The sequence below is a fragment of the Dermacentor albipictus genome, unplaced genomic scaffold (assembly GCF_038994185.2).
Source record: "Dermacentor albipictus isolate Rhodes 1998 colony unplaced genomic scaffold, USDA_Dalb.pri_finalv2 scaffold_143, whole genome shotgun sequence".
NCBI classification, from domain to species: Eukaryota; Metazoa; Arthropoda; class Arachnida; order Ixodida; family Ixodidae; genus Dermacentor; species Dermacentor albipictus.
In genome coordinates, this window is record NW_027225697.1 from 1 (window position 1) to 23,391 (window position 23,391).

At 48.1% G+C, this 23,391-nt stretch overlaps 7 non-coding genes across 7 annotated transcripts; all 7 read left to right on the forward strand.

The window, feature by feature from the left end:
- Positions 1–4,710: 4,710 nt before the first annotated feature.
- TRNAL-CAA (transfer RNA leucine (anticodon CAA)) lies at positions 4,711–4,829 on the forward strand. The gene is made up of 2 exons: positions 4,711–4,748; positions 4,784–4,829. It is a non-coding gene; the product is annotated as a tRNA-Leu (tRNA).
- A 7,187-nt stretch (positions 4,830–12,016) lies between these two features.
- TRNAL-CAA (transfer RNA leucine (anticodon CAA)) lies at positions 12,017–12,135 on the forward strand. The gene is made up of 2 exons: positions 12,017–12,054; positions 12,090–12,135. It is a non-coding gene; the product is annotated as a tRNA-Leu (tRNA).
- A 77-nt stretch (positions 12,136–12,212) lies between these two features.
- Positions 12,213–12,331, forward strand: TRNAL-CAA (transfer RNA leucine (anticodon CAA)). Its single transcript has 2 exons — positions 12,213–12,250; positions 12,286–12,331. It is a non-coding gene; the product is annotated as a tRNA-Leu (tRNA).
- A 77-nt stretch (positions 12,332–12,408) lies between these two features.
- Positions 12,409–12,527, forward strand: TRNAL-CAA (transfer RNA leucine (anticodon CAA)). Its single transcript has 2 exons — positions 12,409–12,446; positions 12,482–12,527. It is a non-coding gene; the product is annotated as a tRNA-Leu (tRNA).
- A 4,958-nt stretch (positions 12,528–17,485) lies between these two features.
- TRNAL-CAA (transfer RNA leucine (anticodon CAA)) lies at positions 17,486–17,604 on the forward strand. The gene is made up of 2 exons: positions 17,486–17,523; positions 17,559–17,604. It is a non-coding gene; the product is annotated as a tRNA-Leu (tRNA).
- A 5,099-nt stretch (positions 17,605–22,703) lies between these two features.
- Positions 22,704–22,822, forward strand: TRNAL-CAA (transfer RNA leucine (anticodon CAA)). Its single transcript has 2 exons — positions 22,704–22,741; positions 22,777–22,822. It is a non-coding gene; the product is annotated as a tRNA-Leu (tRNA).
- Positions 22,823–22,900: 78 nt separating this feature from the next.
- TRNAL-CAA (transfer RNA leucine (anticodon CAA)) lies at positions 22,901–23,019 on the forward strand. Its single transcript has 2 exons — positions 22,901–22,938; positions 22,974–23,019. It is a non-coding gene; the product is annotated as a tRNA-Leu (tRNA).
- Positions 23,020–23,391: the final 372 nt, after the last annotated feature.

A 23,391-nucleotide genomic window follows, 5' to 3' on the forward strand; every position in this document is an offset into this window, starting at 1 on the left:
TTCATGTTTAGTTAATTTGTAATGTGGGGGTATATAAAGCGAGCAAATAGTGATGAGTTTGTTTAGCAGACCAGCTCGCACCGCCACTGCCTCAAGGGGCGTACGTAGCTGTAAAAATTGACATGCTATGCTTTTATGAGTGAGAATCGCCACACCACCCGATGATGCGACGGCATCATCGCGATCTTTGCGAAACGTAACATACGTACGGAGAAAGTTTGTGTGTTTGGATTTTAAGTGTGTTTCCTGTAAACACAGCACTTTTGGATTGTGTTTATGGATAAGTTCTTGAACATCATCAAGATTACTAAGTAGACCTCTGACATTCCATTTAATGATTTGTGTATCCATATTTTAAATTTAATTGGTGCTGTGTTTACGGAAACAGAAGGGATGTCTTAGATTACAGAGCCCTTTCGAGGCCCTGCAACCGGGGTTTTGCTCTTTTTGAAGCGTTCGAGGGAACCTCGCCGCTCCTTAGGCGCCTGGGGCGCCTTGGGGATAGTTGTAGTGTCCATTGCCTCTTGTGAGGCGCCGGACACATGCTCTTGTGAGCGAGAAGTTACCAGGGAAGGTCCCGCCTTGGAGGGCAAGACCCTGCGCCCACCAGCCCGGAGGTCGATGGGGTTCCCTGGGGAATTTGGCTGCGCCGGCCATTGCCAGCGCTGGAAGGGACCTGGGAGGTTGAGGCAGCCTCGGCTGCGCCCACCTTCGGGGTCGATGGCCCCTTTTCCTCGGTTGGCGGAGCAGCGCTAGCTGCAACCACCGTGGGGGCAGATGGCGTAACTGCCGACTCACTGCGTGTGGGTCGGACAGTCGCCGGAGGCCGTTGTGACGCTGCCCCCTGACGCGCCACTTCGGCAAAGCTTTTCTTTGGCAGGTATGCTACCCGCCTGCGTGCCTCTTTGAACGTTATATTTTCCTTAACTTTGATTGTGACTATTTCTTTTTCTTTTTCCATGACGGACAGGACCGCGAGTACGCGGCGTGTTCCCCATCGCAGTTCACGCAGTGTGGAGCATTCTCGCAATTTTCAGATGGGTGTTCTTGGGCACTACATTTTGCGCAAGTCTGGCGGCCTCGGCAGTTCTGTGAACTGTGGCCAAATCTTTGACACTTAAAGCATCGGAGAGGATTGGGAATGTACGGTCTGACACGGATCTTTATGTAGCCAGCCTCAATCGTCTCAGGTAGCATACTTGATGCAAAAGTTAGAATTAGGTGCTTTGTCTCAAGCTCCTTACCATCGCGTCTGATCTTTATTCTCTTGACATTAGTCACATTTGGTCCCTCCAGCCCTCCAGTAGTTCGGCTTCAGTCAGTTCCATCAGATCGGCATCGGAAACGACTCCGCGGGTGGTGTTCATTGTGCGGTGTGGTGTGACTGTCACTGGAAGAGTCCCGAAAGATACTAGATTAGAGAGTTTCTCGTACTGTGTCTCATCACGCAGTTCTAACAGGAGGTCGCCACTTGCCAACTTAGAGACTTTGTAACCTGGGCCAAAAGCTTCACTAAGGGTCTTCGCAACAAGAAAAGGTGAGATCATTCTCGCTGCTTTTCCTTTTTTCTCGGAATGTACAACGTGAAATCTTGGGAAATTGTCATGATTTCGGCCAAAAAATTTGAAAACTTCTTCGGTGCGCCCTCGTTTATGAGGGCGATCAGGAAGCGTTGGAAAAGAACTTGCCATAGATATATGTGAAAATTCGGCAGCGCCGCCAGCCACCCACCATGGAGCCCAACAAGGGGACGCTGCAGGACCGTGAAAAGACGGCCTACATGCGCCAGCTGTACGACACTACTATAACCAAATCTGTTATAACCAAGGTTGGCTATCCCACACAAGGTTAACCCTTGCCGCCGAGGAGAATGAAGTAAATGGAAGAGAGGAGAAGACAGGAAAGGTCAAAAAGTAAGAGATAAAGACGAAGATTCGAGAGGATGAGACAGGAAAAAGCGACTGCCGATTTCCCCCGGGTGGGTCAGTCCGGGGGTGCCGTCTACGTGAAGCAGAGGCCAAAGAGGTGTGTTGCCTCCGCCGGGGGGCCTTAACGGTCCGAGCACCCGGCATCGGCTCAACCCCCAGGATCCCCATTTCCTCGGACACGGCTAAGCCGCGCACGGCTACACGCGGGAGGGTCCAACCCTCGTGTGCTTGGGTACGTGGTGTCGCAACACACCAAACGCCTGCTTACGCAGACGCCCCTGCGGGGCAGTAATAGACGAAGAACGCTATCGGGGAGCGCTCGTGCGGGCCAGAGGCGAGGCTTGGGCTGCCGGGGAGACGCCTACAAAGCGAGCGCTGGGGATCGAAAAGGCCCATGCTCGCCGCAAGCACATCGATGTGATAGAAGAAAACGGTGTCATAAGCCAAGCGTTTTTTCTCATTCTATGAAGGGCTATTTGCCCATAAACCAGTAGATGTGAAAGGTTCTGAAACAACATTCTTGGAACGCATGCCGCGGCTGCCAGAAGAAAGAAAAGCAGCTCTCGAAGGACCGATATCAATAGCAGAAATAGAAAAGGCGATAGATGATCTTAACCCTGGCAAGTCGACCGGGCCGGATGGTCTGAGCGCGGCATTTTACAAAGCATTCTAACATGACCTTTCCTCTGAGTTGAAAGATGTCTTTGATGAGGCAGTTGAGTTGGGAACGATGCCCCTTTCATTCTCCCAAGCACACACTGTGCTCATTCCAAAAACAGAACAAAAGGATAAGCTAAGACTTGTGACCTCATACAGACCAATTTCATTAACTAACTGTGATTATAAAATATTTATGAAAATATTGGCTGGCAGACTTCAGACAGTTATAACGCAGATTGTAGGATCCCATCAAACCTGTGGTATTAAGGGTCGCTCTATTTTTACTAATATTCATTCTATGAGGTGTGTGCTTGAGTGTTGTGATGCCTGTCGGTCGGCTGTCGCAATCCTTCAGCTTGACCTAGAAAAGGCATTTTTTGAGTGTGTACCTCATGTCATTTTGTTTGCCATACTTGAACATGTTAATTTAGGCTCAATCATCACGGACGGTATATCCATAGCGTATCGAAACTGCAAAACGCGCCTCATAGTCAACAACAGATTGGGGGGCCCCATTGAGGTCCAGCGGAGTGTGCGTCAAGGGTGCCTAGCAAGTCCGCTCTTATTTTGTATTTATATTGAAACGTTATGCATAGCAATTATTGAAAATGACCGCGTTCATGGTTTCCGATTACAGGCGTCGGAGGTAAAGCTCTTGGCGTATGCTGATTATATAGCTGTGTGCTGTACGGAAAAGGAGAGTCTCCTGGAGACTGTTGCGGTAGTAAGAAGGTTTGGGGAAGTGACGGGGAGCCTTGTGAATTGGAGAAAGTGCCTGGGGTTCTGGCGTGGCGAGTGGCCGTCAGCCCCCAACAGATTTGCTAACGTGAAATGGGTTGAAACACCAGTAAAGTACCTCGGCGTTCAACTTGAAGATTATAAGAAAACTGATGATTTATGGTTAGAAAACGTGAAAGAAACACGAGAAAAGGCGGAGAGGTGGAAAGGTGAACATCTCTCAATTTTCGCCAGAGCGACAGTGTGCAATTTATGTTTTGTTTGTAAATCATGGTATAATATGCAAGTGTTGCATTGTTCGCGAGTGTGTGTGCAGAAGTTGCATCGAGTTTTTGCTGTCTTTATTTGGGCGTCCAGCTAGGAGCGCTGCAGCCGCACGAATCTTTTTCGGCGAGTGAAATATGGGGGCCTGGGTCTGGCACACCTTTTCGTCCGACAGCTTGTAAATAGATATTTTTTTCTTTCGTGACGTAAACGACCCGTTCTTAAGAGCGGTGTGTCAAGTGAGACTTTGTAATGCGTTACCAGAGTTTGTTATCAGCAGTCAAATAATGCCTGGTACTGTATTCGGTTTCTTTAAAGAGATGGTAGCGAGTGTCCGTTTTTTGTCTGTACAGTTTTCGAATGACTATCTGTTCAGTGTGAATAGAAAGAAACTGTACAGTGACCTGTGTGATGTTATTTTTCCAGTGCCGATGTACAGAACTATATACAGTAGAGGTCAAAGTAACAATGTTTTAAAACGCGTAAAAAGAATGGACGTGCAGCCAGGAGTTAAATCTTTTTTTCTTCAAGCTTCATACGGGCACTCTGACAGTGAGAACGTTTTTGGAGGAACGCGGTTTTTACATGCCGTGGGGTTCCAACTGTCTGATTTGCAAAAAGCCAGAAACAGTAGACCAAGTGTTCTTGCATTGTTGGGAGGGGGTGTTCTTTTGGGATGTCCTCCAAGGAACCATAAAGAAAGATTCTCCGTTGGATCCGCACGGGATCAGCTTTCTGCCGTTAGATAATGAGGACGGGGTCCCTTTTGACCTCATCATGCTCACAGGCCTTTACTGTATATGGCGAGCCTGAATAGAGGGCTTCTATTGTGACCCATACGCACGGCCTGCGCGCCTGCATTTCCGTGAACACATGTCACGCTTTATTGAAGTTAAAAAAGGAGAATGTGTTGTACCTGAGTGGCTACCGAGGATAGAAACGCTGGAATCCCTCAAAGAATTTTAATAGACAAAGTCAGCCAAGTTGTGCTGGCCGCTTTATTACAGGATGTTTATTTTTTCACATATATTTTATTTATTTTGTTGGTTTTGATTGTGTTGCTCAAAAGATGTACGAGTATGTGAAAACGTTGAGAACTGGCAATAAAGAAAAAAAAAGTGTCAGGATGGCCGAGTGGTCTAAGGCGCCAGACTCAAAGGAAACCTTACCCAGCGATGCGGGTTGTACGAGGCTTCTGGTCCACGTATGTGGGCGTGGGTCCGAATCCCACTTCTGACACAATATTTTGCGTTTTTTTTATACCGCGCGTTACGCGCCGTTCACTGCGCGCTCTTCTCACGAGACCGTGTACAATGTCAGGATGGCCGATTCCACTTCCGGCCACTGTAGTGTACGGACGTGGCTGTCATGAGCTCCGTCGGAGCGGCATCAGCGGCCCAGCAGGGCCGCGGTTCTAGGTTTTTTGTCAACGAGGATCCTGATTATCAGGTGCTGCTGCCTCAACTACCAACAGGGCGACTTGTTACGAATACTTTATTTTTGCATGCTGATATGCGTGCAAGGCCATACCGGCGGAAAACTTCCGTGACATGCTGTCGAGCATGAAGTTGCTGTCTGACGTTGTCGCCCTAGGGCGTATCGAATGAGTCATGTGTGGGCCGTGACTTTCAAAAGTAGTGACCGAGTGAAAGAACTGCTGCGGGCAAAGGACTTGAAGGTGAAGGATAGACCATGCATCGTCGTCGACCCTGGAAATCAAGCAATGAACCTCAAGCTACACTGGATGTTACACAACGTGCCGGACGACGACATTCGTAAAGCCCTGGCGCCTTACGGCCGAGTCACGGATGTGGCAAGAGAGCGGTGGCGGGTGCATGGCCTTCAGGATAAAGGTTCTTCAACGCGCCTGGTTACCCTGATGCCGAGGAAGGGCTTGGGGGCGTACGACGTGCCTCATCTGTTACGGAGAGCTGGTGAGGAAGCTCTCGTGGTGATTCCTGGAACCGCTCTGCCTTCGTTGCCGCAACACAGGACACATCCGGCGCGACTGCCGCGTCCCGCGCTGTGCCCGTTGTCGCCGTCACGGCCATGACGAGTCGCAGTGCGTGAGGACATACGCAAACGTGACGGGGCCGACGGCTGCAGATGAAAGCGCTGAACTTCTTATGGACGAAGTGGATGCCGAGGAAGCCTCTGCCGGGAGCGCCAACGAGGCGGAGGTCACAGTGACACAACCACCGAAACCGCAGGGGCAAACGACTGCCGGAGTGGTAGGTGTGCCAGGAACGCCTACGCGACCTGTGAGCAAGCCCATATACTAGGGGTGTGCGAATATTCGAAATTTCGAATATGAATCGAATATTTTCCTTATTGGAAGCGTATTCGATTCGAGAAATGCATATTCGGAAATTCCCGAATATTCGAAGATGGCCCAATAACGGTAGAAACGGCGAATATTCTGACAGGCGGAATAATTGAACAAGTAACGAATTATATGCTTGCTCCGCGTTCTCCTCAGAACATGTTTATTCACTGAGAACTTCGCATGACCGGCTCATTATTTGTATGCTCTGATTCAGTCTATCTGCATGACGCCCGTGAGACACGATCAGTTTCAGTTTATTTTTACCAACCTTTATTCTATGGCTCTTTCATAACCATATATGATGTCCTTTAGGGCTCTGTAACTACATGCGATGAAATATGTACCCCCAAAGCGTTACCTGGACAATCTTTAGATGTTTGGAAATTAAAAAGAAATAAATATGTCCGAGGAGAACGTTGCATCGCCCTCGACGACTCCCGCCTTGTGTTCCCGCTTTTCTCATGTAATCGCGGCTCTCTGCTACCTGCTGCGCTGCTTCTCGAGACAAACGCAAAACACGCTAACTTCGCCACTGCGCTATTTGCAACTATCTAAGTGCTGATACAGCCCTCGATCAGGTGTATTCTCTAAGAATGGCATCAACTGCAGGTGACGAGCCACCGAGCAAGCAAGAAAAGAAAGCCGGAAGAAGTCTCCTTTGGCGGTACTACACAAAGCTCTCGCCGTCGACAGCTCGGTGCAAGTCGTGCGAACATACTCTTGAAATACCAGCGGGAATGACCACTACTATTCAAAATCAGATGAAGCAGCACCCTTTGGTGATGGAAGAGTACCAAAAAGAGGCCACTGCAAGTCCTTCATTGAAGAATCAACCGACACTGGATGACATACTTCAGCAGAGACAGCAGTCATTGTTTCCGGAGAAAGAAAACGCACTTCACCAGAATGTGGCAGCCATTCATTTCTTCACCATTTCTGCCACATCAGTTCAAAGCACTGGTGGAAGCAGCTCTAGAGTCGTGCTACAGTCAGCCACCTCGAACAAAATTGTCGCGTGTGCTCGTCCAGCGCATGTACAACGACACAACAGCAAAGGTACGACACGAGCTGCTAAAAGTACTTGAACATGGAACAAGCACTCTCGCTATTACGAGCGATATCTGGACGTCGCGTGCCAACGAGGGGTTTGTAAGCCTCACGTGTCATTTTCCTGCGGTGAAGTTCGACATGAAGAAGTTGACTTTGAACACGCGACACATGCCGGAGAGTCACACGGCTGTGAACATACCTGCGTCATTGGAGCAGCTATGCACCGACTGGGAGATACCAATCGACTGCGTGAAGTACATCGTGACGAACAGCGGCCGCAATATCCAAGCGGTCGCAATATCCGAGCGGCTGCCAGGAGACTGCCTTAGCTCCAGCGAGCCTGCTTTGCGCACACTCTGCACCTAGTGATCAGCAATGAAATGTCGTGTACTCCGACAATCAACACACTCTGCAAGAAGGCTAAAGCGATTGTAGGGAACTGCAAGCATAGCCCTAGTGCACACAAAAGACTGATCGCTCTGCAGACGTAGCTGAACAAAGACGTGCTCTATGTTGTGTAGGATGTTGACACAAGATGGAACAGTCAGTACCTCATCCTCTCAGGGGTCCTTGAAATCTAAGAGTCTATCAGACTTGAACTCACCTTTTCGGACACGAGCTTAGATACCTTTAACTCTGCAAAGTGAAGAGATGCAGTGGAGTTTTAGAAGGCATCGAAGACCTTATTTGACGCAACTGTGATCGTAAGTGCTGGAAAGTACCCCTCATTGTCCTGTCACATTCCAATTATTTTTCGAATGCTGCATTGCCTCGATGATTGCAAAGGCAACTCAGCGTTTGCTAACAATCTCGCAAAATCTGTCAAGACTCGTTTCGCTGAGTGAGAATTTGACGAAGTGGTCAACCTGTTTCTTGATCCAAGCTTTAAGTTCATCGGGCGTCTGGTTAGATTATCTGGCATTGCAACAAGGGAGCTCCGCGCAGCTCGCCCAGTGAGGACACTGCCATGCCAGCGTCGTGTCCTGGTGTCCACTGTATGGAAAGCTTTTGACGCTCTAGTGATGAACAAGGAGAACGCACATTTGGTATCTGCCTCTCAGAGGGAAGTTACACACTATACGGAAAAGCATCTTCTCGAAAGGGGCAAGGATCCTTGTGAGTGGTAGCAGTCCATTGGCCGCTTCACGTACTCGTCCACAAGTACTTCGCCATCGCTGCCACCTCAGTTCCAAGTGAAAGTCTTTTCTACCGTTTGAATTGTTGTCACAGTGCATACAGCGTGTTTACTTTCTGAACATGTTGAGCAGTTAGTTTTCCTACATGATAATCACTAAAAAGTGCATTACTTGACTGAGAGCATTACCTGTCATTACCTGTGCGCATTATCTGTAATGAGTGTCTTTTTAACCTGTAGCAGCGTTGTAAAATGCAATATTTTTAACAAGCGTTATAAAGCTATTGTTACCATATTTTGCAACTTTTTAATACTACGTACGTACATATTCGATATTCGATTCGATATTCGAAGACAGTTTTTTGCCTTATTCGTATTCGATTCGTATTCGAAAATTTCAATATTCGCACACCCCTATCATATACGGTTTTCTTTTATGCCTACCTTTCCCGCTTATTAACAATGGATTTGAAGAGGGGAATACGAGTTGCTACTATTAATGTACGCGGACTCGCTTCAAGACGGAGGCAGTACCAGCTGAGCCGACTATGCGTTGAAAATGAACTCGATATTATAGCTATACAAGAGACGAAAGTTGAAAGCGAGGAGCAAACAAACAAAATGGTAACACCTTTCAGAACATATTATAACATATGCACATGTCACGCTATCGGCACGTCTGGTGGATGCGCTGTCTTGGTTCGAAGGGGTATTGGTATAAATGAAGATATGGTTACTGTGAGCGAAAGTGGGCGTTTTATTGTACTTGATTTTTCTTTTAATGGATCACAATGGAGGATTATATGTGTGTATGCGCCAAATGATATCAATGAAAGATGTCGTTTTTTCTCGAATCTAGAAGAGTACCTTCGTTGTGACAAGTACATCATCTTGCTTGGTGACTTTAATTGTGTGTGTCATGCAGAAGATCGTGCTAAACGTAAATTCCCGCAGGACAAGAGTGCAGTGATATTGAACACCTTAGTAAATGACTACTACCTAGAAGACGTTGGTCGCCTTTTGGCCAGTACTTTGCAGCCGCAATTTACACACCATCAACGATATAGCCGAGCACGACTTGACAGAGCTTACATCTCGTTAGATCTTGTGCCTCTATGCGATAACTATGTCGTGAAGCCGGTGTCCTTTAGCGATCACAGTATAGTGTGGTTTGCACTCGGTGCCAAGCCAAAAAAGCCGCGGTTCGATTGGGCACTTTGGAAATTCAACGAAAAACCCCTAAGTGATGACAAATTTATAAACGATGTAAAGCACGAAATTCAAAGCATGTGGAGTAATGAGAGTGTACCTTGGGCAGAAGTAAGGGAAGACTTCAAGGTTCGCGTGAAAATGGTTGCGATTGAAGTAGGAACTGTTAGAAGACACAATGAAAAAATGAAAGAAAATGAGCTCCAGAAGGAACTAAATTTTCTTATTTTTATGGACAGTGCGGAACCTGGAATATTTAGGGATGAAACCAGAACACTTAAAAACGCGATGGAAGCTATTGACACGGAAAAATATAGAGCAGCAGTTATTCGGGCACGGACGGAAAGACTGTGGGTTGATGGAACGCCGAACAAACGCGCCATTGCCGATGAAAGGAGGTACGCAAGGAAAAATGAAATAAGACAGATTAATTATCGGGATGAGGTTACTTCCGACTCGAATATGATTGAACAGGCCTTTACTGAACACTACCGCAAGTTGTTCGGCGTCCCAATCCACGTGGGAGCTGAATTTGTAGCAAGTTTCGTGAATTTTATGCCGCGCGTTGATGATGACGTAAAAGCCAGTCTCGAGGAACCGATAAGCGTCCGAGAAATAAAACACGCGATCGAAGAACTTCTGCAGGCAAATCACCGGGTCCCGATGGCTTAGGAGCCGCCTTTTATAAGGCATTTGCACCTGGGCTTGCTCAAGTGTTGGAGCATGTATACTCTGAGGCACATAAATATAAGCGACTGCCACCTTCTTTCAGAAGTGCACACATGGTTTTAATACCGAAAACAGATGACCACAAGGCGCTTTTATCGGTTGGGGCATACAGGCCAATTAGCCTTACAAATACCGATTATAAAATACTCATGAAGGTACTGGCAAAGAGACTTCAAACAGTCATTACAAATCTTGTCGGTCCGCATCAAACTTGCGACATAAAAGGCCGCACTATTACTACAAACAGCCACGTAGCGCGAAGTGTTCTAGAGTGTTGCGACGTCTTCGCTAGACGCGTTGCTTTGTTGCAACTCGACCTGGCGAAAGCCTTCGACCGTGTGTCCCACGATGCTCTTCTTCTTGTTTTGGAATATGTAGGGAAAGTAATTAGATGGCGTCAAAATGGCCTACGACCAATGCACGACACAGATTATAATTAATAAGTCCCTCAGCGAGAAGCTGTTACTCAGATCTTCCCTTAGACAAGGGTGTCCACTAAGTCCATTGCTTTTTGCATTGTACCTCGAGCCTTTCTGCAATGACAATGTCCGAGGTTTTCGGCTACAGCTTTCTGAAGTCAAGGTACTGGCATACGCTGATGACATCGCAGTCTTCTGCGAGGATCGTGATAGCGTTCTTGAAGTTGTACGTCTTGTAAAGAAGTACTGTGAACAATCTGGATCCCAGATCAATTGGCAAAAAAAAAAACATCGGTATATGGCACGGTCATTGGGACATTATACCAGCTCACTTTGCAAACATCCGGTGGTCAACAACGCCAACTAAGTACTTGGGTGTGCCGCTCGAGCACTATAATGATACCGCACAGTACTGGTCCGATGAAGCTGATAGAATGCGTGAAAAATCAAAGGGTTGGCTTGGCCGAGATTTGTCAATGTTTGGACGCGCTTCTGTGTGCAATCTCTTTTTTGTAGCGAAAGTGTGGTATCTTATATGCAGGTGTTATCAAAGTGTCGTTCAAGTGTGCAAAAATTGCATCGTGTTTTTGCCGTATTCATATGGGCTTCTAGTTGGGAGAGGATAAGCAGAACCAATTTGTTTCGTTCAGCTCGAAGTGGTGGGCTAGGTCTGTCGCATTTGTTTATCAGACAAATTTTTCGGGATCAGAGAAATGATTTTCTACGCACAGTAATTCAAGTTCATTGGGGAAAAGCACTGCCGCACTATGTTGTAACGACCAGTGATGTGAAGGGAGGAAGTACTACCCGGATATCTGCGCGAAGTGGTTGATTCACTTCGTATGTTGCGTGTGCGGTTTTTCCATGGAATATCTGTGCTCTGTTACAACAAAAACACTGTATAAAGACTTAGTTGACGCAATGTTGCCAATACCATTGTACAGGTCTGTAAACTGGGGAGGCCAAGGAGATGATGTACTGAAACGGGTGAAAAAAATGCCAGTTAGACCCTCTCAAAAAACGTTTTTCTTTAGGCTACACACAAACACGCTACCCGTAAAAACATGGTTAGACGAAAAAGGAATATATGTGCCATGGACAGTAAACTGCTTACTTTGTAAAAAGCCAGAGACCATTGAACACGTTTTCATCGATTCCTGGGATCCAATATTTCATTGGGATGTCTTACAACGTACTCTTAAAAAAGAACTGCCGATTACACCTCTTGGTATTCGATATTTGCCAACCAATCACGAAGGAGGAGTTCCGTACGATAGGTCTATGCTCCTTGGCCTCCACAGTCTGTGGAAAGCGAGAATGGCAGTGCGACACTCGGATGTCGATACCCGTCCGGCGAGAATAAACTTCATCGAAAGTGTCGCGTATATTCGGGAAATATATCGTGCCCAGAGTGAGCCTCCCGAGTGGGTGGCTATTCTTGATGAACTGATCAAGCTGAAGAGATTTTAGTATATAATGTTAGCCAAAGTGTGGTTGACATGTTTTAACATTTGAATGTGTTCTTGGTTTGTGCTGCAAACAGGCAATAAAAAAAAGTGTCAGGATGGCCGAGTGGTCTAAGGCGCCAGACTCAAGGGAAACCTTACCCAGCGATGCGGGTTGTACGAGGCTTCTGGTCCACGTATGTGGGCGTGGGTTCGAATCCCACTTCTGACACAATATTTTGCGTTTTTTTATATACCGCGCTTTACGCGCCGTTCACTGCGCGCTCTTCTCACGGGACCGTGTACAGTGTCAGGATGGCCGAGTGGTCTAAGGCGCCAGACTCAAGGGAAACCTTACCCAGCGATGCGGGTTGCACGAGGCTTCTGGTCCACGTATGTGGGCGTGGGTTCGAATCCCACTTCTGACACAATATTTTGCGTGTTTTTATATACCGCGCCTTACGCGCCGTTCACTGCGCGCTATTCTCACGGGACTGTGTACAGTGTCAGGATGGCCGAGTGGTCTAAGGCGCCAGACTCAAGGGAAACCTTACCCAGCGATGCGGGTTGTACGAGGCTTCTGGTCCACGTATGTGGGCGTGGGTTCGAATCCCACTTCTGACACAATATTTTGCGTTTTTTTATATACCGCGCTTTACGCGCCGTTCACTGCGCGCTCTTCTCACGGGACCGTGTACAGTGTCAGGATCGCCGTCATTCTGCTTCCGGCAGCCGAGCTGAACGGTCAGCAGAATCATGGGCTCCAGTGGAGCAGCGACAGCGGCCACTTCTGGCCGCGGAACCAGGCTAAACGATGATAAGGAGCATGCCTTTATTTTGCCGCAACTGCCGAAAGGTCAAGTAGTGATTAATACCGTCTTTTTGCACGGTGATATACGTGCGAGACCGTACAAGGTGGAAGATTTCAAGGACGCCCTTTTGCCGACGGGCCTGCTGTCTGATGTGGTATGCATAGGGGCGTACCAGATCAACCACGTCTGGGCAGTGACCTTCAACGATGCGACTGCCACAAGAAGGATGCTGGACCTTAAGGAACTTCAAGTTAAGGGACGGCGGTGCGTCATCGTTGACCCGCAGGATCAGCAGGTGAAGCTACGGCTTCACTGGCTGCTGTACGGCGTTGCCGACGAGGACGTTCGGACGGCATTCGCGGCCTTCGGCAAGGTGGAGGAGGTGAGCCGGGAGCGATGGCGCGTCGAAGGCATGGCGACGAAGACCTCAACCACCAGGACCGTCATTCTCAAATTGAAAAGCGGCATGAAAGTAGAGGACCTGCCACATCAGATACGCGTCAGCGGAGAGTTGGCCTTGGTCGTTGTGCCCGGTCGACCGATGCAGTGCCTGCGCTGCCACGGCACGGGACACGTCCGCCGTGAGTGCAGAGTCCCCCGCTGTTCCCGGTGCAGACGTTTCGGCCACGTCGACGCTGACTGCGTAAGATCTTATGCCACCGTAACAGGCCCAGTAACTTGCGACGTTGCGGCAGAGCACGTCATGGACGTGGCCGAAGCGGAGGACGCTGCTAAAGGAACGCTAGACGCGGTCTCTACAGCGACAGCCAGTGGGACGACGAGTTCGGCCGTAGACAGCAAGGTGGCTGAGCCTACCCTGGAGCCGAGTGGGACGGCACAGGTCGCGACCGCTATGGGCCCGTCTACGCGGAGCAGGAGTGAAGACCCGCTCGACAACGGCACGACGGCGATGCAGCAGGACGGGGCCGTCCTTGACGGCGACCGGACTTCGACTCCTGGTGCCCCAGTCAAGCGCCCCCATGACCAGACTAAGGACCGCAACGACAGTGGGACCAGCACCAGCGAAGGGCCGCCGACAAAGACACCACTTGGGAGGCGGACGAGCTTGAAACCGAAGCCGAATGTCCCACCTGAGCGAAAGCCTGCGGACAAAGTGCCGGCCACAAACAACGCCGGGAAACCGGGAGGTCCCGGAGGCGGCTAGCCGAGGGCTAGTCGTGAACGGTAAGCACCATGCTCCGGGCCTACTTTTCTCTTTAGCTCAACATGGCTCAGATACCGTCCCTTAAAATTGCCACTTTAAACGTGAGAGGGTTGGCGGCTAGTCGTAGGCAAAGTCAGGTCCTACGGTTGATCACTGACCACGATGTCGACGTACTAGCCGTCCAGGAAACTGAGGTTGACGGGGAGGAGGAGACCGGGAGCATGGTGCGACGATTCACGACTAGGTATTTTGCGGTGGTAAGCCATGCGTTAGGCACGGCCGGGGGGTGCATTCTTTTTGTGAAGAAACTGCCTGGACTGGAAATTCAAAGTACCTTTTCTTGTCAGTCTGGAAGGATTGTTTTTTGCGATATTGTTTTGTGCGAATTTCAGTTCCGCATCATATGCGTATATGCACCCAATTCTGTGGAAGAGCGTGCCCATTTCTTTTCGAACCTTTCGCAGCATGTTCGATGCGATGAGCGCGTCATGCTGTTAGGAGCCTTCAATTGTGTAATGAGCGCTAGAGACAGAGCCAATAATGCCGGTGTGCGTGACAGAAGCAGTGAAGTCTTGTCAAAACTAATCAGTGAAAATGAACTCGATGACGTTTTTGAGTGTCTGGAAGGGGGGCGTGACGTGACTTTTACTCGTTTTCAGGGCAGTAGCCATGCGCGGTTGGACCGAATCTACATTTCGCTGGATACAATTCCAAGCTGCCACGGTTTTTCTGTAGTGCCCGTATCGTTCTCAGATCATTGTCTCGTAATATGTAATGTCGGTATAGGGAAACGCAAACATGAGTTTAATTGGGAGATGTGGAAAATGAATGCTTTGTTATTAAATGATGAATCTTTTGTAAAGGCAGTACGGGATGCCATTAATGAAATACGCGAAGATGCAGCTGAAACAATAGCTGAAAAATGGGAATGGTTTAAACAAGAAGGTAAAATGAAAGCCTTCGAAAGATCAAGCTGCCTCAAATTTGAGAGGGAATATAAAGAAAAGGGTTTGCGAACACTACTTCAGCAGCTGATAACTCTTGAGTGCAGAGAGCCTGGTCTGTACAAAGACGATGTGCGGAGCGTCAAGGAAAAGCTGGAACAGTTCGATAAAGAACGCTATCAAGGTGCCATCGTGCGAGCACGAGCAGACGCATTAGCGGCGGGGGAGACGCCCACAAAAAGGGCGCTTGGTCTCGAGAAGGCGCACGGACGGCGAAACCATGTCGATAAGATTTTAATGAACGGGGTTGTTGTCGACGACAACGAAAGCATAGGACGAGCCTTCTTTCAGTACTACCAGTCGCTCTTTGCATTTCAGCCAGCGAATGTAGAGAGTTTCAAAGCCGATTTTCTTCAGCGGATGCCGAGGCTGGCAGATGACGCTAAAGAACGATTGGAAGGCAACATTACCGAGCACGAAGTTGAAAAGGCAATCGGCGATTTGAACTCGGGCAAGTCGCCTGGGCCTGATGGACTCTGTGCGGGGTTATATAAGGCTTTCAAAAGAGAACTGGCCCCATTGTTAGCAGATGTGTTTAATGAAGCGTATGAGAAGAAATTATTGCCCCCATCTTTTGGAAAAGCGCACACAATACTAATCCCTAAGAGCGATCAAACAGACAAACTCAGATTCGTGGCATCCTATAGACCTATATCACTAACAAACATTGATTACAAGATCTTTATGAAGATTTTAGCTGCGAGACTTCAAGGCGTCATCAAGGAAATTGTCGGAGACCACCAAACGTGCGGCATCAAGGGGCGGTCCGTTTTTTCTAACATCCATCAGATGCGGTGCGTGCTCGAATGCTGTGACGTCACCGATGGTGGCGTTGCAGTTCTTCAGCTCGATTTGGAGAAAGCGTTCGATTGTGTCGCTCACGTTATTTTGTTTGCCATCTTGGATCATGTTAATGTCGGTTCCATAATCAGTGAGGGCGTGGCCTTGGCGTACCAGAATTGCACAACAAGACTAATTGTCAATAAGTCTCTGGGGGCCCCCATTAACATCATGCGTGCAGTACGCCAAGGCTGTCCCCTCAGTCCGCTTTTATTTGCACTCTATATAGAAGCAATGTGCGTAGTCATAAACGGAAATAACAAAATACGTGGTTTCAGATTAGCAGCGACAGAGGTGAAGTTGCTCGCATACGCAGATGACATTGCAGTGTGTTGCACAGACAAACCAAGTGTAACAGAAACAGTATCGGTAGTGAAACATTTCTGTGATGTCACGGGTAGTAGAATAAATTGGGGCAAATCCCTAGGCCTGTGGCACGGGAAATGGGTGTCTGCACCGGACAACTTCGCGAACCTCAACTGGGTCAAAACGCCGACGAGGTATCTGGGTGTTCCTCTCAATAGCTACAATAGTAGCGATGAATATTGGAGGAGCCAAGTCGATGAAATGAAAGAAAAGGCGGACAGATGGAAGGGTGCGAAGCTGTCTATTTTTGCAAGGGCGACAGTATGTAATATGTTTTTTGTCACAAAGTTATATTATGTCATGCAAGCGTTGTATTGTTCGAGAGCAAATGTGCAAAGACTGCACAGAGTGTTTGCTGTTTTCGTCTGGGGATCAACATGGGAAAGGTGCAGCCGAACAAATTTGTTTAGAAAAGTGAAGGACGGGGGTGTGGGTTTGGTTCACCTTTTTGTTAGACAACTTGTAAACCGATTCTTGTTTTTTCGCGATGTGCGCCAACCTTTTCTGCGCACTGTATGCCAGCTCAGGTTGAGCGGCGCTTTGCCGGCACATGTTGTTAGTACGGCAAGCGTTACCGGATCACTTCGTGGCTACTTTAAGGAAGTGGTCGACAGCGTAAGATTTCTTTCTGTTCGATTTTCAATGGATTACCTGTGCGAAGTGAAAAGGAAAAGATTGTATAAGGATGTGTGCGACATGGTTTTCCCAGTGCCGTTATACAGAGCCATTTACAGTGGAGGGCCAGGACTTGATGTACTTAAACGGGTAAAACGCATGGAGGTGCCACCAGGGGTAAAAACCTTTTTTTAAGCTTCACACCGGAACGCTCTCCGTGAAGACTTTCATGGAAGAGCGGGGATGTATCGTACCATGGGGAACCCATTGCTTGATCTGCAAAAAGCAGGAAACCATAGATCACGTTTTCTTGGAATGTTGGGAGGGCTTTTTTTTCTGGGACGTCTTAAAGCGAACCCTGAAAAAGGAGTTACCGGTGGACCCCCAAGGGATAAGGTATCTGACAATTAAGGATGATGAGGGGGTTCCGTATGGTTTTATTATGTTAAACGCTCTCCACTGTATATGGCGGGCTCGTATGGCAGGGTACTATTGTGATCCTGACGCTAGGCCCGCTCGCGTTTATTTCAGAGAATGTATGTCACGATATATAGAAATACAGAAAATGCAACAATGTGTTCCGAAATGGCTGTGGAGGCTAGAACCTCTGACAGCCATGAAGGAATTTTAAGTTGACAACGTCTGTCCAATAGGGACAGACGGCTTTTGTTGCACGGTGTTACTGTTTTCTTTCTTTTTTGTTTGTATTGCAAGTGTAATACTGTAATGTGTTGAAACTGCACGTTCTGCGAAAAACCGGTAATAAATTAAAAAAAAAGTGTCAAGATGGCCGAGTGGTCTAAGGCGCCAGACTCAAGGGAAACCTTACCCAGCAATGCGGGTTGCACGAGGCTTCTGGTCCACGTATGTGGGCGTGGGTTCGAATCCCACTTCTGACACAATATTTTGCGTTTTTTTTTATACCGCGCGTTACGCGCCGTTCACTGCGCGCTCTTCTCACGGGACCGTGTACAGTGTCAGGATGGCCGGGATTCCATTTCCGGCCACCACAGCGGACGGTCACGGAATGTTGTGCTCCGTAGGGGCGGTTCATGCGGCCCAGCCGGGCCGCGGTATCAGGCTTACGGAAACGTCTTCACAGGATTACCAGCTTGTTTTGCCGCATCTGCCATCAGGTATGACCCTGTGTAATACCGTGTTTTTGCACGGTGATTTGAAGGCCAGGCCCTATCGAGTCGAACATTTTCGCGATGCGCTTGACCGTCATAAGCTGTTGCCGGAGGTGGTGGCCCTCGGGGCCTACCAGATGAACCATGTCTGGGCTATAACATTCAAGGACGAAGTCGGAAAAAAGAAGCTGCTGTCAGCGAAGGCTTTTAGTGTCAAAGAACACCGCTGCGTCGCCATTGACCCTTGCAAACAGGATATTAGAATGAAGCTGTTCTGGCCGCTTCACACGACTCCCGACGAGGACGTCAGAGCAGCCTTGGCGCCGTTCGGAACGGTGACCGAAATTTCCAGGGAGCGGTGGCTAGTACCAGGGTGCGGCGACAAAGGTTCTCACACCCGTCTGGTATCGTTACGGCTGAAGGCTGGTATGACCATGGAAGACATCCCGCATCAGCTACGAGTATCAGAGGACCATGCGCTCGTGATCGTTCCAGGCAGAGCTCCGCTCTGCCTCCGATGCCGCGGCACCGGCCATGTACGGCGCGAGTGCCGTGTGCCACGCTGTGGACTCTGTCGTCGTTTCGGCCACGACGAGACCCAGTGCGTGAGAAGCTACGCTAACGTGACCGGGTCTGGCCGGAGCGACGCGTTAGACGAGCACTTGATGGATCAAGCGGACGCGGAAGAGACTGCTGGAGCGGGCGGAGACCCACGAAGCACGGAAGAGAAGCCAGTGGTCATGCAAAGTGCAAAGGGAACCGTCTGCAGAAAATTCTACGGTGCGTGAAAGTGAGGGGGACGCGGGGGCTGCCGAGGGCACGGTCTGCGATAGGGCAACTCTGGCGCTGCCTTTATCGAAGAATCCGACGAGAAAATGGACCAGGCCAGTGCCGTTTCAAAGAGACCTCGCGAAATATCCGATCAAGATGTCAGGCTTGAGCAAGACGACGGTGTCAGCAGCGAAGGACCACCCGCGAAGGCTTCCTCTTTCTGGCGGTCTACACTCAAGCCCAAGCCGAACGTTCCGCTCGAGAGGAGGCCGACGCGAGAACATCCACCTGAGAGGCGCCAGACGCCGACCCCCGCGGTAGCGGGGTGCTGTTCGGTAGAAGGCTCAGTAAGGACTAGGTGCTGCGGAACCTTTAAGTGAATGATGAGTAGCGCATTTGGTAACGTCATGCCTTCGCCGTATGAGACGGAGCTTATGATGGAGCAGGGTTTTGTTTTTTGTAAGTTTGGCGGTCTTTGATTTCCGAAATGTATTGTAGTTTGTGCTTGCTCTTCTCTTTCAATGGCAAATAATCATGGAATAGCAATACGTATGGGCACGCTTAACGTACGAGGGTTAACGGCTAGACGGCGACAAGCACAATTAAGTCGCCTGATGCTGGAAAACGACATAGATATTCTTGCTGTTCAAGAAACTAAAATTGAAAGCGAAGAGCAAACGGACAAAATGTTCAGGTTTTTAAATCCCGTTACAACACTTGTGTTTGTCATGGAGTAGGTAAGGCCGGTGGCTTTCTTTTATTTTTGCGTAATTCAATACGTATTGTTGCGCAGAGTGTAATGTCGGCCCAAGATGGGCGACTGGTCCTATGTGATTTCTCTTTCAATAATATTGATTGGCGAATTGTCTGTGTGTACGCTCCAAACAAAATTAGTGATAGGAATTTTTTTTTAACTTTGTTGAGTCACACCTGACGTGTGAAAGAAATGTTGTTTTCTTGGTGACTTCAATTGTGTTTGCATGTCCGAAGATAGGGTGCCCAGTAAAATAATACGGGATACAAGTGCGCATCAACTCTGCGCAATCGTGGCAGACTATGATTTAGTAGACGTTGGAAGCATATTAAGCGGTAACAGTGTTGTTTTTACTCATTTCCAAGGGCAGAGTCACGCTCGACTAGATCGTTTGTACGTATCAGCAAACCTTGCGCGAACGGTCACTAGCTACGCAGTAAAGCACGTGAGCTTCAGTGATCACAGCCTAGTAATGTGTACATTGGGCACGAAACATAGAGGGTCTCACTTTTACTGGGAACTGTGGAAAATGAACGAAACGATCTTAAGTGATGAATGGTTTGTCAAAACGGTAAAAGGAAAAATTGACGTAATGCAAAAAGATGCTACAACAAATTGGGCTGAGCTGTGGGAGCAGTTTAAAATTGAAGTGAAAATGATTGCGATCGAGAGGGCTTGTGTGATGCGTCCTAAAGCTAAACAAAGAGAGAAAGAACTGAAAAGCATGCTCGATTATTTTCTAAACGCGGAGTGCACAATACCGGGATTGTTTTCGAAACGGATTAGAGAAATTAAACGCGAACTTGAAAGGGTGGACGCTCAAATTTACTAAGGAGCAGCGATAAGAGCACGATCCGAGAGACTGTGGCTGGGAGAGGCGCCAACTAAGCGCGCGCTCAGTGACGAAAAGGGTTACGCATCCAAAAACATAATAAAAGAAATTTGTTTTAACAACGCAATGTCAAAAGACCCAGAAGTAATTGAAAAAGCTTTCGTTGAACACTACCGAGTGTTGCTCGGTAGGCAGGTGCCCGTAACAGAAGAGTTTGTGAACTCCTTTCTAACACTTCTGCCAAAATTACAAGACGAAATAAAAGAGGGACTCGAGAGACCGATCTCTGCGAAAGAAATTACAGAAGCCATAGAAGACTTGGGTAAAGGAAAGGCGCCTGGACCTGACGGCCTAGGAGCAGCTTTCTATAAAACTTTCAAGGCCGAAATAAGCGAGATACTGCATTGTGTAATATCAGAAGCTCATGAAACTAAGCACTTGCCGCCATCATTCAGAAAAAGTCATGTTGTGCTTATACCGAAAACCACCGATACGGTAAAGCTGAAATCTGTCGCTGGATACAGGCCCATAAGTCTTACGAATTCGGACTATAAAATCTACATGAAGGTGCTCGGAAAAAGGATGCAGGCAGTTATTAAATCCATAGTAGGCCCACATCAAACATGCGGTATCGGGAATAGAACAATATTGTCGAATATTCACATCGCTAAGAGTATATTGGAATGCTGTGTGATGCGAACCTCGAATGTGTAGCAATGGTTCAGTTAGACCTAGAAAAAGCTTTTGACAGGGTTGCTCATAGCAGACTTCTTGCCCTGCTAAAACACATTAATGTAGGCGAAGTGATTCAGGACGGAGTAGCCATGGCTTATGAGAACTGTTCCGCTCACCTAATAATCAATAAAAGACTCAGCGAACATATACCAGTATTATCCAGTGTGCGCCAGTTGTGCCCTTTGTCGCCCTTACTTTTTGCGATTTTTCTTGAACCTTTCTGTTTGAAGGTATGGCCCTTGCGCCATTAAAAACCACATATCATCATCATCATCTGTTTGAAGGTACGAGAAAATGAAAACATTCGCGGCTACCGTCTTTTAACTCAGGAAGTAAAAATACTAGCTTACGCAGATGACATGCACTTTTTTGCATTGATCAAGTGAGCATTCGGGAGGCAGTCAAGGATGCAAGAAAGTTTTGCAGTCTAACGGGGAGTGCCATAAGCTGGTCAAAAAGCTTAGGCTTCTGGCAAGGTGAATGGGACAGCCGGCCTGCAGTGTTAGAAACAGTACCGTTCACAGATACGCCAACCATTTATCTTGGTGTTCCTTTGGAATACTATCGCGATACCACGACGCAATGGACTGAACAAACTGAGCGGGCTAAAGCACAAACAACGAAGTGGGGAGGCAAGAATCTGTCAATATTCACAAGAGCCACTGTCTGCAATTTATTTCTTGTCGCTAAAGTGTTTTATATGTTGCAAGTTTTATGTATATCCCGAGTGTGTGTACAAAAGTTGCACAGGGTTTTTGCTATGTTCGTGTGGGGATCAGGATGGGAGCGCACGAGTCGTCTGAATCTGTTTCACGCTGTGCAGAAAGGAGGGTTGGGTTTGTCGCATTTATTTTTGAAACAAGTTGTGTCGCGCTTCATGTTCTTGCGCGACGAAAGCGATTGTTTTTTGCGGTGCGTTATCCAGACGCGATTAGGTGACGCACTGCCAGAATATGTTGTGACGTCGTATGGCATACGTCAAGTGGTTGTCCGAGGTTTTTTGTTTGAAGTGATAAGCTCTTTCCGTTTTCTAAAAGTGCACTTTTTGTTGGAATACCTGAACACAGTCGCAAGAAAGCGATTATACCGAGATTTAGTTAATATCATGTGTCCAGTACCAATATACCGTGCAGTATATGCACTGGGACGTGAGCAGAATGTCTTAAAAAGAGTTAAGAAAATGCCTGTAAGAGCAACAACAAAACTTTTTTTTTTCATGCTACACACTGGCACGCTTCCTGTCAAGCCATGGCTGCAGGAGAAGGGGATCTTTGTACCCTGGAGTGTGAATTGCCAGATATGTCAGAAACCGGAGACAATGGAGCATATTTTTCTGGAGTGCAGGGACTCAGTCTTCCATTGGGACATTCTACAAAGGACAGTAAAAAAACAATTTCCTTTAACACCTTTTGGAATCCGTTTTTTACCGTTTGAAGAGACAGAAGGCGTGCCTTGTGATATGGTGATGTTACTCTGCATGCACAGCGTGTGGAAAACACGAATGGCGGTACGTAATGAGGATGTTGACGCAAAACCGGCCAAAGAATATTTTGCTGAAAATGTATTGTACATTCGCGAAGCGTTTAAAGCGCTCAGCGAACCACCTCACTGGTTAACAGCATTTGAACAGCTTGCAAACATTCAGCCTTTTTAAACCAAAATTAAACGACAAGGTACACCCGCACATTGAAGTGTCTTTTTTGTTTTGTAATCGCAGCGGAGAATAGCTGTGAATCGTGTATTTGTTAGAAAACAGGCAATAAAGAAAAAAAAAGTGTCAGGATGGCCGAGTGGTCTAAGGAGCCAGACTCAAGGGAAACCTTACCCAGCGATGCGGGTTGCACGAGGCTTCTGGTCCACGTATGTGGGCGTGGGTTCGAATCCCACTTCTGACACAATATTTAGCGTTTTTTTTTAATACCGCACGTTACGCGCCGTTCACTGCGCGCTCTTCTCACGGGACCGTGTACAGTGTCAGGATGGCCGAGTGGTCTAAGGCGCCAGACTCAAGGGTAACCTTACCCAGCGATGCTGGTTGTACGAGGCTTCTGGTCCACGTAAGTGGGCGTGGGTTCGAATCCCACTTCTGACACAATATTTTGCGTTTTTTTTGATACCGCGCGTTACGCACCGTTCATTGCGCGCTTTTCTCACGGGACCGTGTACAGTGTCAGGATGGCCCATTCCACTTCCGTCTTTCAAGCGAAACGGTCGCGGGATGGCTTGCTCCCACGGAGCGGTTTCGGCGGCGCATGCGGGTCGCGGTAACAGGTTTTTTGCTTGTACTGCCGAAGATTATCAGGTGATTCTGCCCAATCAGCCATGCGGACGCATCGTCGCAAACACCGTTTTCATGCACGGCGACCCAAGGGCTGGGCCCTACCGTGTCGAAGACTACCGGGACACTTTGGCCAATCTAGGTGCGCTTCCCGACGTTTGGGGGCGTATCAGGTGAACCACGTGT